This window comes from Camellia sinensis, chromosome 4, assembly GCF_055761805.1.
Source record: "Camellia sinensis isolate YWXY chromosome 4, ASM5576180v1, whole genome shotgun sequence".
NCBI lineage: Eukaryota > Viridiplantae > Streptophyta > Magnoliopsida > Ericales > Theaceae > Camellia > Camellia sinensis.
In genome coordinates, this window is record NC_138964.1 from 222,898,561 (window position 1) to 222,917,537 (window position 18,977).

Genomic DNA, 18,977 nt, shown 5'->3' on the forward strand with positions numbered 1-18,977 from the left:
GCCACCTAAATATTTTTTTATGGGAGAATTTAGGAAACCCTGACTCGGTGCTGAAGGCCACATGTCCGTCATCACCGGAGTTGTCTCGGCTCGGGAGCTTGGGTACGATCGGGGAAGGTCAGCTATGAGCACCCCCTTTCGCCCGGTCCGAAGACCGGCCTCTACTAACCATGATATCTGATTTTGAAAACTTTATGTGTTCTTATTCCATTTATTAGCCTAGAATTACTATGTTATGCGCGCAGCAAACAAGTATAGACTAGATTGCCTAATTTGGAAATAAACATTGCATATCCGTTCGGTTTGAAAATGCTTTGGAATTTGCTACTCGCAAGTAGGCTAAAATACGGATTTCAACGAGTTTTTCCAACTCAAACAATCCAACCTTCACCCACAGGCATTCAAAACAGTTTAACACATAAGCATCTAGCCACATGTTAAGCATGCTGTCATGGCAACATTCACACTCATGCGATATGCTAAAGCGGAAATACTTACATCATACTCCGTGCCAAAACAAAGAACTTGTTAGCAAACATGCATGATCCAAGTCCATGTTAAGTGCCTAATGCATCGCATACAAAGTGTTGCTAGAATAGGCTCGGCTATCCTAAACATGGCATGTGAGAATGCACAACTATCACATATTCAGTTTAGAATTTGAAGTACGAATGCAGTTAGTGTGATGTACCGAGCCTAATGCATGTAATACAAATGCATGGATGCACACATGCGTAGCATAAGGTATGCTAAATTAAACGTGCCCTAATCTACCATCGTAAGCAGGTAAATAAAAGGGAAGAAAGAAGTGAGGTTGGAAGACATACACACCACCCACACACACTTATTACAGATTTGCCCTCGCTCGGAGGGACCGAATAAATATTACAAATTAATTAACTACGCAAGCTAATTAATATTACAAATTGCCTAATTTAATTAACAAATTAAATAGACTAAGAAAAATAGTAAAATGCCTCGAGAAGCGCGCCGCCATGCGCAAGCTGCCTCTGTTTTCCTTCCTTCACTCCTCTGGAGGCTGTCAAAACCCCAGGACTGCTCCTTTGGACAGAGAGGATCACCACCGGCTGAATGAAATTGCCACCGGCAGTGTGGTATGGCCATCGGCACAAAATTGAAGCTGTCGGCAAAGAAATTGTTACCGGCCGGCACCTTACACTGCCGGTCGGCAGAGTATTCCTGCAGAACCAGCAACTGACAGCAGCAGAGGGCAAGGCAAAGCATGGCAACACAATTCAATGCATGTATGCAATAATCATGTCCCTCATCATGTTTGCGACTCAAAGGGGCATGTGCCTCGATTCTCGGACCACCAATCACGCATTTCCATGCATGATGGCCCAAAGAACCAAGTATGCAACTTTGATTTCAAATGTATGCAAACCAATCAAACAAAACTCCCAATCCCTATCACCCAAGTCAAGGGACAAGGAATGCATGCAAGATGCAATGCAACCTAGGCATACAAGCTAAGGATGCAACATGGCATGGCAATGAAATTATGCAATCATGCAAGCATACATATGGCAATGCAAATAGATGGAAAGATGGTCTTATATATGAATTAGGCAGCTCTAGTTAGGCCCAAAACAGTGGCCAAAGTACTAAAAAGTGAGGGCTAAATGGCATACACACACACATGCACATAAGGACCAACACTTAAGCACAAATCAAGCAACATTCAAGCACACTTGAAAGGGACAAACATGAACAATTAGCATGCAACATAAGCATTGAAAATGCATGTTAGGATGGTGCCAAACCAAGCAACAAATCAAGCTAAACATGCAACAAATAGTCTAAGTGTTCAAAGCAAATCCAAGGAGCATTGAAATACACTTGCAAGACTAAACATGGTATGAACTTATTGACCCAAAACAGAGTTTTAGCACATAACATAAGGCCCGAAGGACCACTTAGATGGCATCTAAATGGCTCAAAACAAAGGCATGCACAAATGGTCAAAACAAGGAGCATGCAACACATGCTTCCAAAGCATTAAAGAGGCATGCAAGGCAATCAAATAAGCATGGAAATGGGACTGAAATAACATGTGGGGGGACTCCAAATCACCAAATTGATGCAAAGATGTCATGCTACACATGCACATACTCAAGGCTAACAAGCCTAAATACAAAGGAGTTATATCAAGCATGCCAAAATCAATCCAAATACTTATGGACAGATCTAAAACATGTCAAAATAAGCACAAAATCTTCACAAGACCAAGCCTAAAACATGCTCCAACTAAGGCTAACAACCTAAGACATGTTAAGGTATAAACAAGGCATTACATGGCAACTATGCTAAGCATGCATGGAGTTCCAAAACCAACTTTAAATCATGTTATATCATGGATATATAAGCATGAAAAACAAACCAAACATGCTCAACACACACTCAAGCATAGGCTTCCTTAAGAGGCCAAAATATGCCCTTTTCAAGGACAACAAGGAGAGGGGGTGGCCCTCTCCTTCTTGGGACTTCAAAGCATCATCTTCACCACTGAAATCCCTCAAGATTTCAATGGTGAAGAGACCTCAACACCAAAATCCCGGAGCTAGCACAAAATGGCTCAAAATGAGGCCTTTTAAGGCCTAAGGGTGGTCAACAACCCTTAAACAACAAAACACTCTTAATAAACAATAAAGAGGGCCTAAAAATAGAAATTTTTTATGTTATACAATAAGCACAAAAACAGCTCTAAGATAGGTATAAAATCAATGCAAAAATGGGGGAAAATGGGACTAGATTCTCACCCTTGAAGATCCCTTCACAAATGGTGCTCCAATGGCCTCCTTTGGCTCCAAACCAGTCAAGAAACTCAAGAACAAGCCCTTAGAACCCTAGTTTCAAGAGGAAGGTGAAACACTAGGTGTTTGTGTGCAATAGTAAGACACAAAGCACCTAGTGAACAAATGGGAGGGAAAGAGAGATAGAAAATGTATCTCACCCAAACCCTAGAACAAGAGCTCAACAATAGCTGTCTTTTGCTCCCAAAATATCTCTCTCTCTAACCTCAATCCTCTCTCCTTGTTACAAGAGAGAGCCTCTCTCTATATCTCTTGTAAAGCTTACAAGACAAGCTTTACAAGAGGGGAGGAGAGCAAAAGCAAGACAGCTGTCTAAAAATATCTGCAAAAGCAGATGAACAGCAATCGGCCGGTCAAAAATGCCATCTTGGCCAAAAAGAGTGCCGACCGGCACAAAATAGTGCTGACCGGCAACAAATAGTGCCGGCCGGCAAACTACATTGCCGGTGGCAGCAAAAACCAGCCGGTGGCCTCTAGCCACTGCCGGTGGTGGGTGAGGATGGTCTACAAGCCCTACCCTGCCTCTCCAAGGCAAAACACAAGTGTTCGGTGTGAAACCGGACACTAAACGGTCGAGTTCGGGGATCCTGAGGCAAGGCGCACGAGCCAAGACCTCCGGGAACTCCAAACGAACACAAACATGGATGATCACCGAGTGTTCAAACGGTGACGTCCAAGTCTTGAGGACGGTCAAAAATGGGGTGTCTACAATATGCACTCCTTAGAATTAGTTAACCTAGTTGATTCTCAACCCTTTAGTCAATATTCCCAAGCACAATCTGGCAATACATATTTACCATTTAATTACCCTGTAATATTGAAGCCAAATTTAGTTGAGAATTATTGTGTAATTAAATTTGCAGAAAAAATTCTTAGTATAAATGCCATGATAGATACTGGAGCTAGTAAGTCATATATTGAACAACACATAGTTCCACCAGGATGGAGTTCACCTTTAGTAATCCCAGCTTTAGTAAGTGTAGCCGATGGCACTAAATAGACATATACACATTATGTGGCCATCGCTTAGAAAGACTACTTATTAGTGGCAAGATGTGAAGTCTTTTAACTTTTTAATAAAACCAACTAGATTAGCATTGAATCTAAAAATATGAGAGTATCGATACCTCTACAATGTTTATTACATATTGGATGTAACTGTTGGCTATATATTTTGTATAGGCCAATTGTAGCTTAACACACGGCTCTTAAAGGGTAATTTGGAGAGTTAATGCAAGTCTCCAATTAGTAACAGACACGTGACAGTTAATATTGATAATAATGGATCTGCGCAAAATTGGAGCAGTTAGAAGGCGCAAGATGACGTGGCCTAACGATTACTCACAATTCAAATTCAAATTCAAGAGGGAGGCCTAATTGCAAGAATAACGTAATGGAGGCTAAATGTGCAATACCATGATCAGTGATCATGGGAGGGAATTTCGATGGTTGGAAGCCCACTTCGACGGTTACCACTAAAAAGTATAAATAGAAGAGAAGGCCACCAGAAGGAGGACCCAAACTCAAATCCAGAAACTAGTTATTTGGTTCATATTTTTCTTTCCAGTTGTTACATTTCCAGTTCTTCAATTCCTGTACTGCACTTCATTTCCTATGAGTAGTTTCAAGTAGTTGTTACTGTAAACCTTTTCGAGGTTGGGTCATTGAAAGCTCATTGTAAGTTCCTATTTACTCAATGAAATTTAGTTTCTAGACTGTTCTTTGTACTTGTCATTATTTATAAGTTTCTCCTAAGCAAGCCATCAGTAAAAATCCTCTTCATTAAGGCTAAAAGAACTTCAACACAATCGTCTGGTAATTGTTTGGCAAATTAAAATTATGTAAGGACTTATTAATTCTTGCTGGCACGCTTAAAATTACATAATTAACCTTCGAAAGCCAAAAAGACAACAATAATAGAACTTTGTGGAGGTGTAATGGAAATGAGGGTAGGAAAAGTTATACCACGCAATAAGTAAAATTCAAACTCAAGTATCACATCTGATAAATTTGTCATAACTTCGACATGAGCTTCCGTGTTTGATCGATTATATAAATGTAATTTGTTCAAACAAGTTAAATTCATTCATTTTGTGTATTGTACTTTTGTTCATTTTGTGGAAAGCCAAGTGAATTATTGTGAAAAAGATAGGCTCACAAACCCTAATGTGGAAAATGTTTTGTCAAGCCTTGTATTTTATTCCTTTGCCCATGCAGAGAGGTTGTTGTAGCTCTAGGTTTGTTGTTGTGTCATTTTCATTTGTCTCAATAAACAAACACCAATACAGATGCACTAAGGAAAGGTTATTTATTACCACATGGTAATGTCACAAACAGATTTAAACCATCTATTTTTGTGGGTCTTGTTGGAAATGGTTGGAAAATTCTGGGTAAAACTATAATTTTTTCCTAACTTTGCTCTATTATTTAGGTGGGACCCGAGCGTCGATTTTCACGGGTCAAAGTGGTAACGCGTTCTATGTCGCATTGTGATTCACGTGGTATATTTGGTTGCTCAAAACCATTGCCGAGTGAATGGGAAATTGAAGCCAAAGTATGCTCCATGGAAATGGAGTTTTGGTGGAAAATCCTTAAAGGTTTGAATAAGGCTTGTCCCACATTGATTTAGTGGGAAGTTTTGAATGAGTTTATAAGGCATGGGATTGGAACTTGGGGTGTGCCCCAAGGGGTACCCAACTGTTTTAGAGAGGGAGGTTATGGGCAAAACGGGCTAGATCCATTGGACCCAAAAATCACCACACGCATGCACGCGCGACGCCGCCACCGTCCGTCCGGTCGGGCGGTCGGGCTAGGCTGGGCCTGGGCGCGGGTGCGTTGTGTGAGGTTGGGCTGGGCTTGTCTGACCCAATACTAATCTTTTTGGGTTAAAAGCATTTGAATTTAATTTTATTTTTTGAAAAATAAAATCCAGAATTCAAATTAATTCTGGAAATAAACTGGTCCGATTTTTCTATACACCTAAACAGGGCCCTTCCCATTTTTATCTGTTTGAATTTTGAACCCAACAGATTTAAATCTGTTTAATTCAAAACCAAACAGGTTTCACACCTATTCAAATAGGTTTGCACCTGTTTAATTCAAAACCTGCAGCCACCAATCCTTCTATAAATAGGAGAGCCCTCATTTGATGTTTTACATTCAGAAATTCCGTACTTCATCTCTGCAAATTTATTCTTCATTTTGCTGCATTTTATTTTTTGTGAGAAAGAGTATAAACACTTAGTGTGTTCATTAGGCAAACAATTTGTAGTGCTGCTATTGTTTATAGTTGATCATTTCATCCTAGGAGATAGACATCCACATCCTGAAAGCACCGAGAAGAGGACGAATCAGTCTTAAGGACACAGTGTCAAACACTGGACTTGATCAGATTTTATTCGAAGAAATTAATCAAGTAAGTTGTTTAATTTATTATTCTGTTTTATTTGTTTATGTAAATCAGATTTTAATTTTGTTTTTGTAACAAAATAAAATCTATTTTTATTTTTATTTTTTTATTTCTAGTTTGATTTTTGTAATGAAACAAATTCTCTCATTTCCTTTATTTCTTTTTATATTCTAGTTGTTGTTAAGTACACAATAGAATTTAATCTATTTAAATATAGTGAAGATTGTCCAACAATCTTAAGATAGGTCAGTTTTTGGTATATTCATTGTATTTAATTTTCTGTGATTTCATAAAGACATATTTTGGTTGGAAAAATAAATAATGGTTTATGCTATTTGACAGATAGTAGTAATATACTGTCTCTTTTCTTTGACAACTAGTAGTAATATACTGGTGTTATTAACAATTGCAGAATATTAATTTGTGTTGTAGAAAATTATTGTGGTATTTTATTTTTCTAGTTTTAGTAACAAGGAAAATAAAATTATTTTGTGTAATAATTTATTTTCTGGTTTTAGTAACTAGAAAATTAATTTGTTAATTTTTTCTAATTTTTGTAATCAGAGATTATGGCTACTGCTACTGAAACTGCAACTGGAAGTAGTACTCCTATTGTTACACCAACACCGATCCCTATCCAGAACCATGTTCAAGTACCAATCAATCATGGAGAAAAATTGGAAAAATTTAACGGTATTGAGTTTAAGAGATAGCAACAGAAGATGTTGTTCTATCTTACAACTTCTAATTTGGCCCGGTTTCTCCATAAAGAGGCTCCAGCACTTAAAGAGGGTGAAAGTGATCGGCAAGTGTTGCCGCTGTAGATGCTTGGAAACATTCATATTTCCTATGCAGAAACTACATCTTCAAAGGCCTTGACAACATCCTGTATAATGTTTACAGTTCTTTGAAGTCAGCAAAAGAATTGTGGGATTGTAGAGACCCTAATTTTTGGTAATTACACATGAAACCCTGAGCCTTAGTTTAATAGCATTTCAGTACCTAGTTTCGTAAAAGTCTGCAAAATGGCCCAGTAAAGAATAATTTTCCTGTATATTATCAAAATTAAACCGAGAACACCACCTTATAATTTGAAATACCCTAAAACTTGGTTTTTATTTATTTACCTCTTAGTTTATAAATTAATTCATACATTTTATTTTTATTTTTGTTTTTGTTTTTGTTGTTCTTTTATTTATTATTTATTTGAATATTTATTATTTATTTGAATAGAATATTATTTATTTGATTATGTACATAGGTGTCACAAATAATATTTTGGTGGAAAATTGATTGAAAAACAAAAAAAAAAAAATATCTAGATATTTATGCTTCCTTAGTCATTAAGCTAAGATCAAGCTTATTTCCTATAAATTAGGAGCCTTGTCTCAATTCCACACACACACACACATACCAACAGCCAAGGAGAGGGTGAGAGAAGGAGAGTGTGATTAGAGGGAAGTAGAGAAAAAGAAGAAAAGAAAAGGAAGAAAATGGTGCCTTCTAGGGTCAAGGTAAGAACACATCCTTCTATGTCTTCTCCAATTCTTTCACCCATCTCATCCTATTGTCTAGATACCCTCTTGTGTTGCATATTAATGGTATATAGGGTTTTTCATGTGTATGAAAGTGTGGGTTTGATTTAGTGACTTTGCCTTACAAATTTTCCAAATTATGCACTACTGCAACTTCTCCGATTTAAAAGAAATATCAAACCTATTTATTTTTCAAATCTGAATTTAGTGTAGGTTATTTGGTGTGTTTAGAGCTTGTGATAATTTTACTAGCCCCTAATTATGTGTTTTTAGGGCTTGGATATTTTATTTAGAAATCTGGTCACGAGTCTTTGAAAAACAGTCCCCTTCTTTCAATTTTATAAAATTCCATAAAAATCATCTCATGTTGGTTATTTTTTCAAAACTTAGAATTCTGAGTCCTCTTTCCAATGGAATTTATTTGGGTGAAAATCATTGGGTAGATTGAGAGGAAAGCTAGTTTTCCCAAAGGGTAACAAATCTGGACAGGTTTTTGAATATAGCTTGTAGATGAATTTCTGGAGGTCTGTGCAAATTTTGAGAATCGAAATTGAAACTAGATAGGTTAATTATTATTTCTGTGCAAGTTCAGCCCCTAATTTGACCTAGAAGTATTTTTCCCAAAGCATTCTTGTTAGCCCTGCAGAACCGAACTGTGCTGGAAATGGTGTTTTATTGTGTTATTTGTCTCTAAGTATTTCAAAGCATGCCTAATGTTATCTTCTTGCCTTACCATACTTATGTATGCTTATCATGGGCTATATTTCTTCTCTTATGTTCGTCTCATGCTCTTTTATAGTACCGAATTACCGAATGTGACTAACTTGCTTGGCAAAAGATCCAATAAACGGGAAATGATAAGGGGTTGGCAATGGGTGACGTTCACATTAGTGTTGGAATAATTTATACATATGAATGGCATGAATTATGATGGGATTAAAACCAAATGAGTTAAGTCTTGCGCAAGCGGTCAAAGCGAGCCCCTAGGTTGACATGGATGTATTCAGACTCTATGCGGTGGTTTCGGGGTGTAAGCGAGCCCTTTGGTATGGTATGTGCAGGGTGTAAGCGAGCCCTAGGCACGATTTGGGTGTAAGCGAGCCCACTTGTTTGGATGTCCCTTTTGAGGTCCATCAATGTCACTGACCGGTAAATAACCAGGAGGTGGGCATAGGTGGTAAGGTCTGCAAAGCAGCAAAAGGGGGAGTTCTGAATAGTCTGGTGTTCAATCCTTGTGGTTGGGTGGAGTTCTGAATAGTCCGGTGTTCAATCCTTGTGGTTGGGTAGAAGGATCTCTTTGAGGGATTCTAGATGTCTAGTGTAACTACTAATTCATGGACCCTTGTTGTAATATTGTATGTTATGTTACCTATTTTGTTCTGTGTATGGTTGATTGGTTGATAGAAGATATGGGGGTGTGTGTGTTTTTACTGGGCATTCCAAGCTCATGGCGTGTCATGCCAGGTGATGAAGCAGTTTACAATGGTGAAGGTTATTTCGAAGGCAAACAAGATGAAGTGTTGGAGCTGTGGTTCATTTGAAGACTTAGACTAGTTGTTTTTTTTTCCTTTTGACTTTTGGTTTGGCAATGTTTTGGTAATCCTGTAATGGAAGATAAACGAATTATTTGTGATATTAACTCTGGTTATATATGTATATTAAGATGTTCTGGTTATCTATCCTACTTGTGTTGTATTATTGTGCGTATTTAACGGCTCGGAAGTTGGGGCGTTACAGGGATTCTTTGGAGAAGAAATACAAGACAGAGGATGCCGGCACGAAAAAATTTGTTGTCGGTAAATTTCTGGACTTCGTTATGGTAGACTCCCAAACTGTAATTTCTTAAGTTCAAAGTTTTCAATTAATTTTACATGATATTCATTCTGAGGGTATGTCTCTAAGTGAGTCTTTCCAAGTCGCTGCTTTAGTGGAAAAGTTACCACCTGCTTGGAAAGATTTCAAAAATTATTTAAAACATAAACGCAAAGAGATGACCATGGATGAACTTATTGAAAGACTGAGAATTGAGGAAGATAACCGAAAGGGTGAAAAGAGGAATGGGAAAAATCTCATTGAGTCCAAGGCTAATGTGCTTGAACAAGTTCATAAACCACATAACAAAAAGAGAAAGTTTACTGGAGATGGTCCTAAACAAGACGATAGCAACAAGAAGTTTAAAGGAAAATGCTATAACTGTGGCAAAACTGGACATCGAGCTTCTGACTGCCGCCGCCCTAAGAAGTATCATGGAAGTACAAGCAAGAAGACTACCAATCAGGCCAATGTAACTAAACTAGATTACATCTCTGACGAAGTGAATGACATCAACCTCTCTGTTGTGGTGTCTGAGGCTAACTTGGTTGGAAATCCCAAAAAGTGGTGGGTTGACACTGGAGTAACTCGTCACATATGTGCGGACAAGAAGATGTTCACTACCTACTATGAGGCTGCAAATGGTGAACAACTTTTCATGGAAAATTCTTTTACTTCTACTGTGGCTGGACAAGGGAAAGTGATCTTGAAGATGACATCAGGGAAAGAGCTGACCCTCAACAACGTACTGTATGTACCTGACATCCGGAAGAATTTAGTTTCTGGTTCTTTGTTAAGTAAAAATGGTTTTAGGCTTGTTTTTTAGTCTGATAAATTTGTATTAACAAAGAGTGGTATGTATGTTGGTAAGGGATACATGAGTGATGGTCTCTTTAAGTTGAATGTAATGACAGTTGTACCAAAAGCTGCTATTAATAAGAATAACACATCTTTTGCTTATATTCTTGAGTCGAATTTATGGCATGGTAGATTAAGACATGTAAATTATGATGATTTGCGTAGATTAATTGGTTTGGATTATATACCAAAGTTTAAAATTAATCCTAATCATAAATGTGAAGTTTGTGTAGAAGCAAAACTAACTAAGGCTCCATTTAAATCAGTTGAAAGGAAAACCGAACCTCTAGAATTAATTCATACAGATGTATGTGATCATAAATTTATTCAAACTAGAGGAGGCAAAAAGTATTTCATAACAGTTATCGATGATTGCACAAGATATTGTTATGTTTATTTACTTAGAAGTAAAGATGAAGCCTTAGAAATGTTTAAACTCTACAAAACAAAAGTTGAAAATCAACTTGGTAAAACCATTAAAATGGTTAGAAGTGATAAGGGTGGTGAATATGATGCACCATTAAATGAATTTTGTGCACAACATGGCATTATCCACCAAACTACAGCACCCTATTCTCCTCAACAAAATGGAATTGCTGAAAGAAGGAATAGAACCCTAAAAGAAATGATGAATACCATGTTACTAAGTACAGGCTTACCACAAAACTTGTAGGGGGAAGCAATATTGTCTGCTAATTATGTTCTTAACAGAATACCCCACAAGAAAACCAACAGCACTCCTTATGAATTGTGGAAAGGTTGACCACCTTCCTATAAATACTTAAAAGTGTGGGGGTGTTTGGCAAAAGTTGAAGTTCCTGTTCCTAAAAAGACTAAGATTGGACAAAAAACAGTAGATTGTGTGTTTATTGGTTATGCTCAGAATAGTAGTGCATATCAGTTTCTGACTTATAAATCAGAAATACCTTATATAAATGTGAACACTATTATAGAATCAATGAATGCTGTGTTTTTTGAACATGTCTTTCCTTACAAGAAAGGGCAGGAATTAAGTTCACAGAAAAGAACTTATGATTGTACATAAAGTCAAGAGACGAATGACAATCAAACACAAGAGGCTAGTAATGGTCTCGACCAACAGGATTTAGCTGATAATGAACCAAGACGAAGTAAGAGAGCGAGAACATCAAAATCCTTTGGTCCAAATTTTCTGACATACCTATTAAAAAATGAACCTCAAAGCTTTAAGGCAGCAATGACAGGTCCTGAAGCACATTGTGGAAAGAGGCTGTTAATAATGAAATTGAATCTATTATGCAAAATCATACTTGGGAATTGGTGGATCTTCCACCAGGTTCTAAACCTCTCGGATATAAATGGATATTCAAGAGAAAAATAAAAGCAGATGGTTCAATTGACAAGTATAAAGCAAGACTTGTAGATAAAGGTTACAGACAAAAGAAAGGTCTGGACTATTTTGACACATATTCCCTTGCGACAAGAATAACATCCATTCGCATGCTTATTTCTATAGCAGCGTTGTTTAATTTAGAAATACATCAAATGGATGTTAAGACAGCTTTCTTAAACGATGATCTAAATGAAGAGATCTATATGGAGCAACCCGAAGGGTTTGTAGTGTCAGGGCAAGAAAATAATGTTTGTCGACTTGTAAAGTCTCTTTATGGATTAAAACAAACACCTAAGCAATGGCATGAAAAATTTGATCATGCAATGCTTACTAATGGGTTTAAGATAAACGAATGTAAGAAATGCGTCTATGTTAAAAACACTGACCAAGGATATGTCATAGTTTGTCTTTATATGGATGACATGCTTATCATTGGAAGCAGTCAAAACATGATCAAATCAACTAAGCAAATGCTTAACAAAAAATTTGATATGAAAAATATGGGGGTCGCAGATGTTATATTAGGAATGAAAATTACTAAAACATCTGATGGATATGCATTATCTCAATCTTATTATATTGAGAAAATTCTTGATAAATTTATCAAGGATGATATGAATTTAGCTAGAACACATGTAGACGTCAATCTTTATTTATCAAAAAATAAAGGTGATCTGGTGTCTCAGTTAAAATACTCCCAAATCATTGGAAGCCTAATGTACCTAATGAATTGTACTCGTCCTGATATAGCTTATGCTATCAGTAAATTGAGTCGGCACATTAGTAACCTCGGAGAAGACCATTGGAAGGCGATCATTCGGGTTCTTAGATATCTAAGATTCACCCGTGATCATGGTTTAAACTTTACTCGATATCCAACAGTACTTGAAGGTTATTGTGATGCAAATTGGATATGGGATACTAAACAGTTTATGTAGAGTTTGAGACTATGGTCAGAAAAGCATACCGGGATACTGTAAATGGCCAGCAGGTTGAGGCTCCGCTGGAACATCCCCATCACGGAGGCGGTCAACTCCAAAGACTGGCGAGTGTACTCGGAGGAAGCTTGCAAAAGTGTTAGAAGCATCAGTATTCTGTGGAATATCAAACGAAATGAAATGAAATGACGGTGCAAAATACAAAATGCAATAATACATACCGGAGGCAAGTCGTAGAACCCGACCAACTCGTGATCAGTCGGAGGGGGAGCGATGGGGATCTGGTAAGTCTCCCCATCCTGCCCTCCGCATGTCATCGTCGTGGGCAGTGCTGGCCAACTAGCCCCCCGTCCTCTCCGGGACCCACTCCTACCACGGGCCCGAGCCATCCTCGATGCTCCTGCTCCTACTCTAGTCACCGGCGCTGCTGGCCTCTCCCTCTCAGCTCAACCACCACTACTCAGAGGCCGCATGATATAGGTCTAGACGTACTCCGTATAGTCGCCCTCGCCCCTGAAGCCCTCCGCATCCCAGTTGATCGTATAAGTGGCCATCTCCCGTGGGGTGTATCTCTCTGTCTGCCTCATGGTCGTAGGAGGTGGACCTTGTGCTATCTGCTCTAGTAAACCTAAGGTCTGGCGCAGGAAGCGCTCGCCCAGGTACCAAGCCTGATAGACCGGGCCCTCCAACAGAATCCTGAATCGGGCAGTTTTCTCAGCACCAGCATACCGCTCTCAAACTACGGCTGGCAATGGAGCCCAAGGCTGCCGGGTGATCTGTAAATGATATGCAGTTTGCTATCAACTGTTATCGAAAGAATAATGTAAAGCAAAGCTTAAATAAATGGCAAATTCTAAAATACCTCTGTGGCGGTAATGGTATCAAAGTAGCGACAGAAGAATATGAATGACTCCTATGATCTCCGCATGGATCTCACATCGAAGCATTGAGAGAATGGAACGCCGAGGGGGGTCTTCTCGTCCGGCACTGGGGCAAGCCTCGAGAAATAGGCATAGACCCACAACTGCAGAGCAAATATCAGTATGCTTATCAGATAAAGCAGAATGCAGAATAAAGCAGAAATCGCAGAACCGTATACTGCACAGTGCATCGTGTAGAGTGTATAATACGTACAGTATACAGTCAGTGTAAAGCAGATTGCATGTTTGCAGTGTGTGCAGCATACAGTCAGTTGACAGTAGATTGCGCAGTATATGAAGTGTATGGTGCAATGTATGCAGTGTGTAAAGCAGATTATATGTGTGCCATGTGTGCAGTGTACGACCAGCATGAAGTAGACCGCAGTGTGAGCAGTGTACAGAGTACAGAAAATGTAAAGCAGAAATGTAAAACAGAAAAGAAAATGTACCTGCCAAGCCCGCTAGTAGCCTCTGATCAACTGTCCGCTACAACGGGAGGATGAGCTCACGTATCCGTAAAGGATGGCCAAGCCGACACCAACCCAGTCGTAAAGGTGAATCCGTGTGACGTCCACTAAAGTGCTCAGTAGACAGAGGGGCACGGTGTTCACCCGGTCGGCGAAAAGAGTCGTCCCCAGCAAAAACATAAGGAAGCCGCGTGCATACTGCTCCACCTCCTCCTGAGCCATCGATGCCTCCTCAACCAGGGCTGGCTGAATCCTGAAGTGATTCTCGAACCACGAATATCTGACAAATCCTGGACGAGCAAGAGGCGATAGGTCGCCTAGCAGGTACATCTGAGCGGCCTCCCACTCGTCCATATCTGTGTCAAAAGGGATCCGATCACACCCAGTCTTGATGCCGGTGAGCATCGAGAAGTCGAAGGGAGTCATCGTCATGTCTCCCACGTCAGAGAAATGGAAGGAATCGGTGGTGTTCCACCACCTCTCCACCAGAGCAGCAAGGAGAGACCTGCTCGCAGAAAGGCGTGAGAGTCCCCTGCAGAAAGTGCCGAAGCCGACCTGGTCGACGATGCGGCGGACTGCATCAGGCAGCTCCATGTACCACCCCTGGGCTATGACGTTCCCATACCCCCGGAAGGCATGGGAATCCCCCTGTATTCAAAAACAAACAGTTGCAAAGCAGTGTTACAAATACAGCGTTGAAAACACTCAGAATTGATGAAAATACAACGCGTGTACACGTGTTCAGATTCAAACAGATATCGGGTGTAGGTGTGCTCGCAATGAACTACAGCATGTGATGTATCAGTGTGTTTGAGTGGTTCAGTAGAAAATGCATTGTGTGTGCACGTGTTCAGATTCAAACAGATATCAGGTGCAAGTGTGCTCACAGTAAACTACAACATGTGGTATAACGGTGTATCCAGGCTAAACAGTTAAAAGATAGAATCAACTATTGCAGTTATGTATTCTACTTTGCAGAAAATGAAACGGGAAAGAGTGTACCTCAGAAGCGTCGTAAGACAGATGTGACTCTGGCTCGCGCAGAAGAAGCTCTGGTGGCATGGCCCTATCAAAACTCCTGAACTGGCAAAGTCCGTCAGGAGGCAGCATGTGAATCACCGGCCTGTAGGTCGCCAGGTCGAACGGTCGGACACTGAGAGGCAAGAGCTGGACCTCAAAGTCCATCTCCTGCTCCAGAGGAGTCCCGCCTCGTGGAATACCATCAACCATGCCGAGAATGGTGTGAAAATGGCTGGAAGAGTGAAAACCGGGCAAAAATACGAAAAGTCAACCCCGGGAGGGTGAAAAATGGCCGGAAAGATCGAGGTGCGGAAAAGGCACAAAGATCAAGGAAAACTCGAGGTAAACAAACCCCGAGTGGTAGAAATCGAGAAAGAGACACCGAAACAAAGATTTGTTCGGTTTAAAATGTTCGAAACGCGAAGGAGTTCGCGAATTGAACAATGAAATGGGCCCTAAAACCGAGGAAAATGGAGGATAAAAGGTTAGAAAATAACCTAGAGAAAGAGGGAAAGGGTTTTCGAGTTTGTGGGAAGTGAGAAATGATGGCTATAAGCCCTATTTTTAAAGACCCGTGCCGAATTGACCAAACTACCTCAATTCAGGCATATTTGGCCGGTTGGCCACATTGTTGGCCGGTAGGCCAAATATTTGGCCGATGGCATTGTTTTGTGGCCGATGGATAGCCGGTGACCTCCCCCGATGGCTGGTGAGTCTCCTACACCATTTTTTTTTGGGTCTTTGATGTGGTTTGGGGCCTCCATTGCTCAACACAATGCAAGAAAATGCATTTCCAAAGCTTAACTGGTCTCTGTGCCGTGTCTTCTGTGCGTAGCACTCAAATATGTGCAAGGTGTATCCTTTTTGTATTCTTTTGTCTCTTGAGAGACTCGGAAATTGCTTTACATACGTTACGTTACAACTTTTTGTCGCGAACGCGTGTTGAGCTATACGTCATTTCACTTGCATTGTCATGTTTATCATACTTGCATTGTTATGCATTTTAATATCGGTCTAGGAGACCTTAAAACCTCTGAAGGTGCAAGTCCTTTGGTGTTTGTCGTGCCCGAATGACTCTTGGCAGGCTTTATCTTAGGTTGCATTGTCATGCACGCCACGCTCGTATTGTTATGCACACACCTTGTGCATTGTAGCGCACGCCATACTTGCATTGTTATGCATCTTCTTTAGGCCGCATCGTCATACGCACCTTACATGCATTGTCATGCATGATCCTTATCGCGCGTCGTCATGCGCACCTTACATGCATTGCCGTGCATCTTCCTTACCTCGCATTGTCATGCGTAGTTCATTTGCATTGTCATACGTGTCTCATGTGCATTGTCATTATCATGCATTTTTCATTCGCATTTCAAAAGACAAAAACAAAAAAATGCATTATCATTTGCATTTCAAAAAAACAACAAAAAAAACAACAAAAAAAACCAAAAAAACAAACATGCATTGTCATGCATCATTGTAAATAGTGCATTATCATGCATTTCATTATAAATATTACATTGCATATTGTATATATTGCATTGTAGCTTGCGTGCATTCATTGCATCACCTCCATCTACGGCTTGCGCCTTGCCATGTTGAGCCTGGTCTAGTATGTGCCCGTACTTTTCGCGTTGAAGCACAGTTATGATATTATGTGTACGCACCTAGTGTTGTGGGTGACGGCACCGTTTCTGTGTTAAACGTGGTTTGTATGTGTCCATGCCTTTCCTAGGCAAGATACGGTTCGGCCGCAGGCCTTATCCATTATCAATATTACATTCCATTGCATATTGTATATATTGCATTGTAGCTTGCATGCATTCATGGCATCACCTCCATCTACGGCTTGCGCCTTTCCACATTGAGCCCGGTCTGGTATGTGCCCGTACTCTTCGCGTTGAAGTACAGTTATGATATTATGTGTACGCACCTAGTGTTGTGGGTAACGGCACCATTTCTATGTTAAACGTGGTTTGTATGTGTCCATGTCTTTCCTAGGCAAGATACGATTCAGCCGCAGGCCTTATCCATCTTCAATATTACATTGCATATTGTATATATTGCATTGTAGCTTACGTGCATTCATTGCATCACCTCCATCTACGGCTTGCGCCTTTCCATGTTGAGCCTGGTCTGGTATGTGCCCGTACTCTTCGCGTTGAAGCACAGTTATGATATTATGTGTACGCACCTAGTGTTGTGGGTGACGATACCGTTTCTGTGTTAAACGTGGTTTGTATGTGTCCATGCCTGTCCTAGGCAAGATACGGTTCGGCTGCAGGCCTTATCCATCGTAAATATTACATTGCATATTGTATATATTGCATTGTAGCTTACGTGCATTCATTGCATCACCTCCATCTACGGCTTGCGCCTTTCCATGTTGAGCCTGGTCTGGTATGTGCCCGTACTCTTCGCGTTGAAGTACAGTTATGATATTATGTGTACGCACCTAGTGTTGTGGGTGACGGCACCGTTTCTGTGTTAAACGTGGTTTGTTTGTGTCCATGCCTTTCCTAGGCAAGATATGTTTTGGTCGCGCGCCATATCCATTTCATTCATTGCATTGTAGTGTAGTGTTTTGCATCCAACATTTAGGATCATAGTCTTTCCTCAGTGGGTCATTCCCCACTTATATCATCCCACCCAATTACTTGTATCTTGTTTTCCGTCTACACACTCATAGTTCTGCATGTGTACGCGTCTATTCCACTGCTGGTATTGTGGTTTGAGGGTGTCGGCACCTTTTCTATGGTAGACAGATTTTCTATCTCCATCATCTTTATGATATTTGTGTGGTTTTGAACTGCTTATGGTTTGATCATGTTTCAATTGCATTGCATATCATTTGCATTGTTTATACATAGTTTTGTATATGTTGCATTATCATTTTGCATCCATTCCGCATTGTTATGCGTTGTCACACATAGGTTGCATTGTCATGCACTCCTTCACTTGCGTTGTTACGCAGCTTAGATTGCATTGTTATGCATGTTGCTAACGATATCGTACCTGTTAAGTTTTCTTTCTCTTTCAGGCACGATATTGTATGTATGGTTCATTTCAAGCTGGTGCAACCAGACGAGCCGCACAGGTATTGTATTCTCCGTGTGAGACGTATCGAGAATTGAATAATTCTCTTACATCCTTTCTACATTGTAATGTAGCTTGGTTCTTGCTTAAAACCGTTGCATGTTATGCTTCGTTACAGCTTCCTTTGCATGATCATAAGTTATGCTCGGCCTCTTGCATTGTCAGTTGCATTTTGCCCCTGCCTTCAGGCTCATATCTTTGTTTGCAGTTTGTATGCTTTGTCTAAGTCTTCGGCCTTGTCAAAAATGGGTCGTCTCTGAGCTTTGACACTCACTCCCGTCATTGTTATGACTTTCGAGTTCTGTCAAAGAGGGGCAACTGTAGACACCCCATTTTTGACCGTCCTCAAGACTTGGACGTCACCGTTTGAACACTTGGTGATCATCCATGTTCGTGTTCATCTTGAGTTCTCAGAGGTCTCGGCTACACGCCTTGCCTCAAGACCTCTCGACTTGCCTGTTTTGTGTTTGGTTTTGCACCAAACACTTGTGTTTTGCTTCTGAGGGGCAGGGAATGGCTTGTTGGCCATCCTCACACCTCACCGGCCATGGCTTGAGGCCACCGGCTGTGTTTTGTTGCCATCGGCCAAATGTTTGGCCGATCGGTACTCTATTTGGTCGGTCGACCATTTATTTGGTCAATTTGTCATTTTTGGCTGGCCGATCACTGTGCCTCTGCTTTTGGCATATATTTTGTACCAACTGTGATAGCTGGCA

General features: G+C 40.2%; 1 long non-coding RNA gene across 1 annotated transcript; it reads left to right on the plus strand.

Annotated features, from left to right (window-relative positions):
- The first annotated feature begins 7,643 nt into the window (after positions 1-7,643).
- Positions 7,644-9,453, plus strand: LOC145823570 (uncharacterized). Its single transcript, XR_014365864.1, has 2 exons — positions 7,644-7,757; positions 9,243-9,453. It is a non-coding gene; the product is annotated as an uncharacterized LOC145823570 (long non-coding RNA).
- Positions 9,454-18,977: the final 9,524 nt, after the last annotated feature.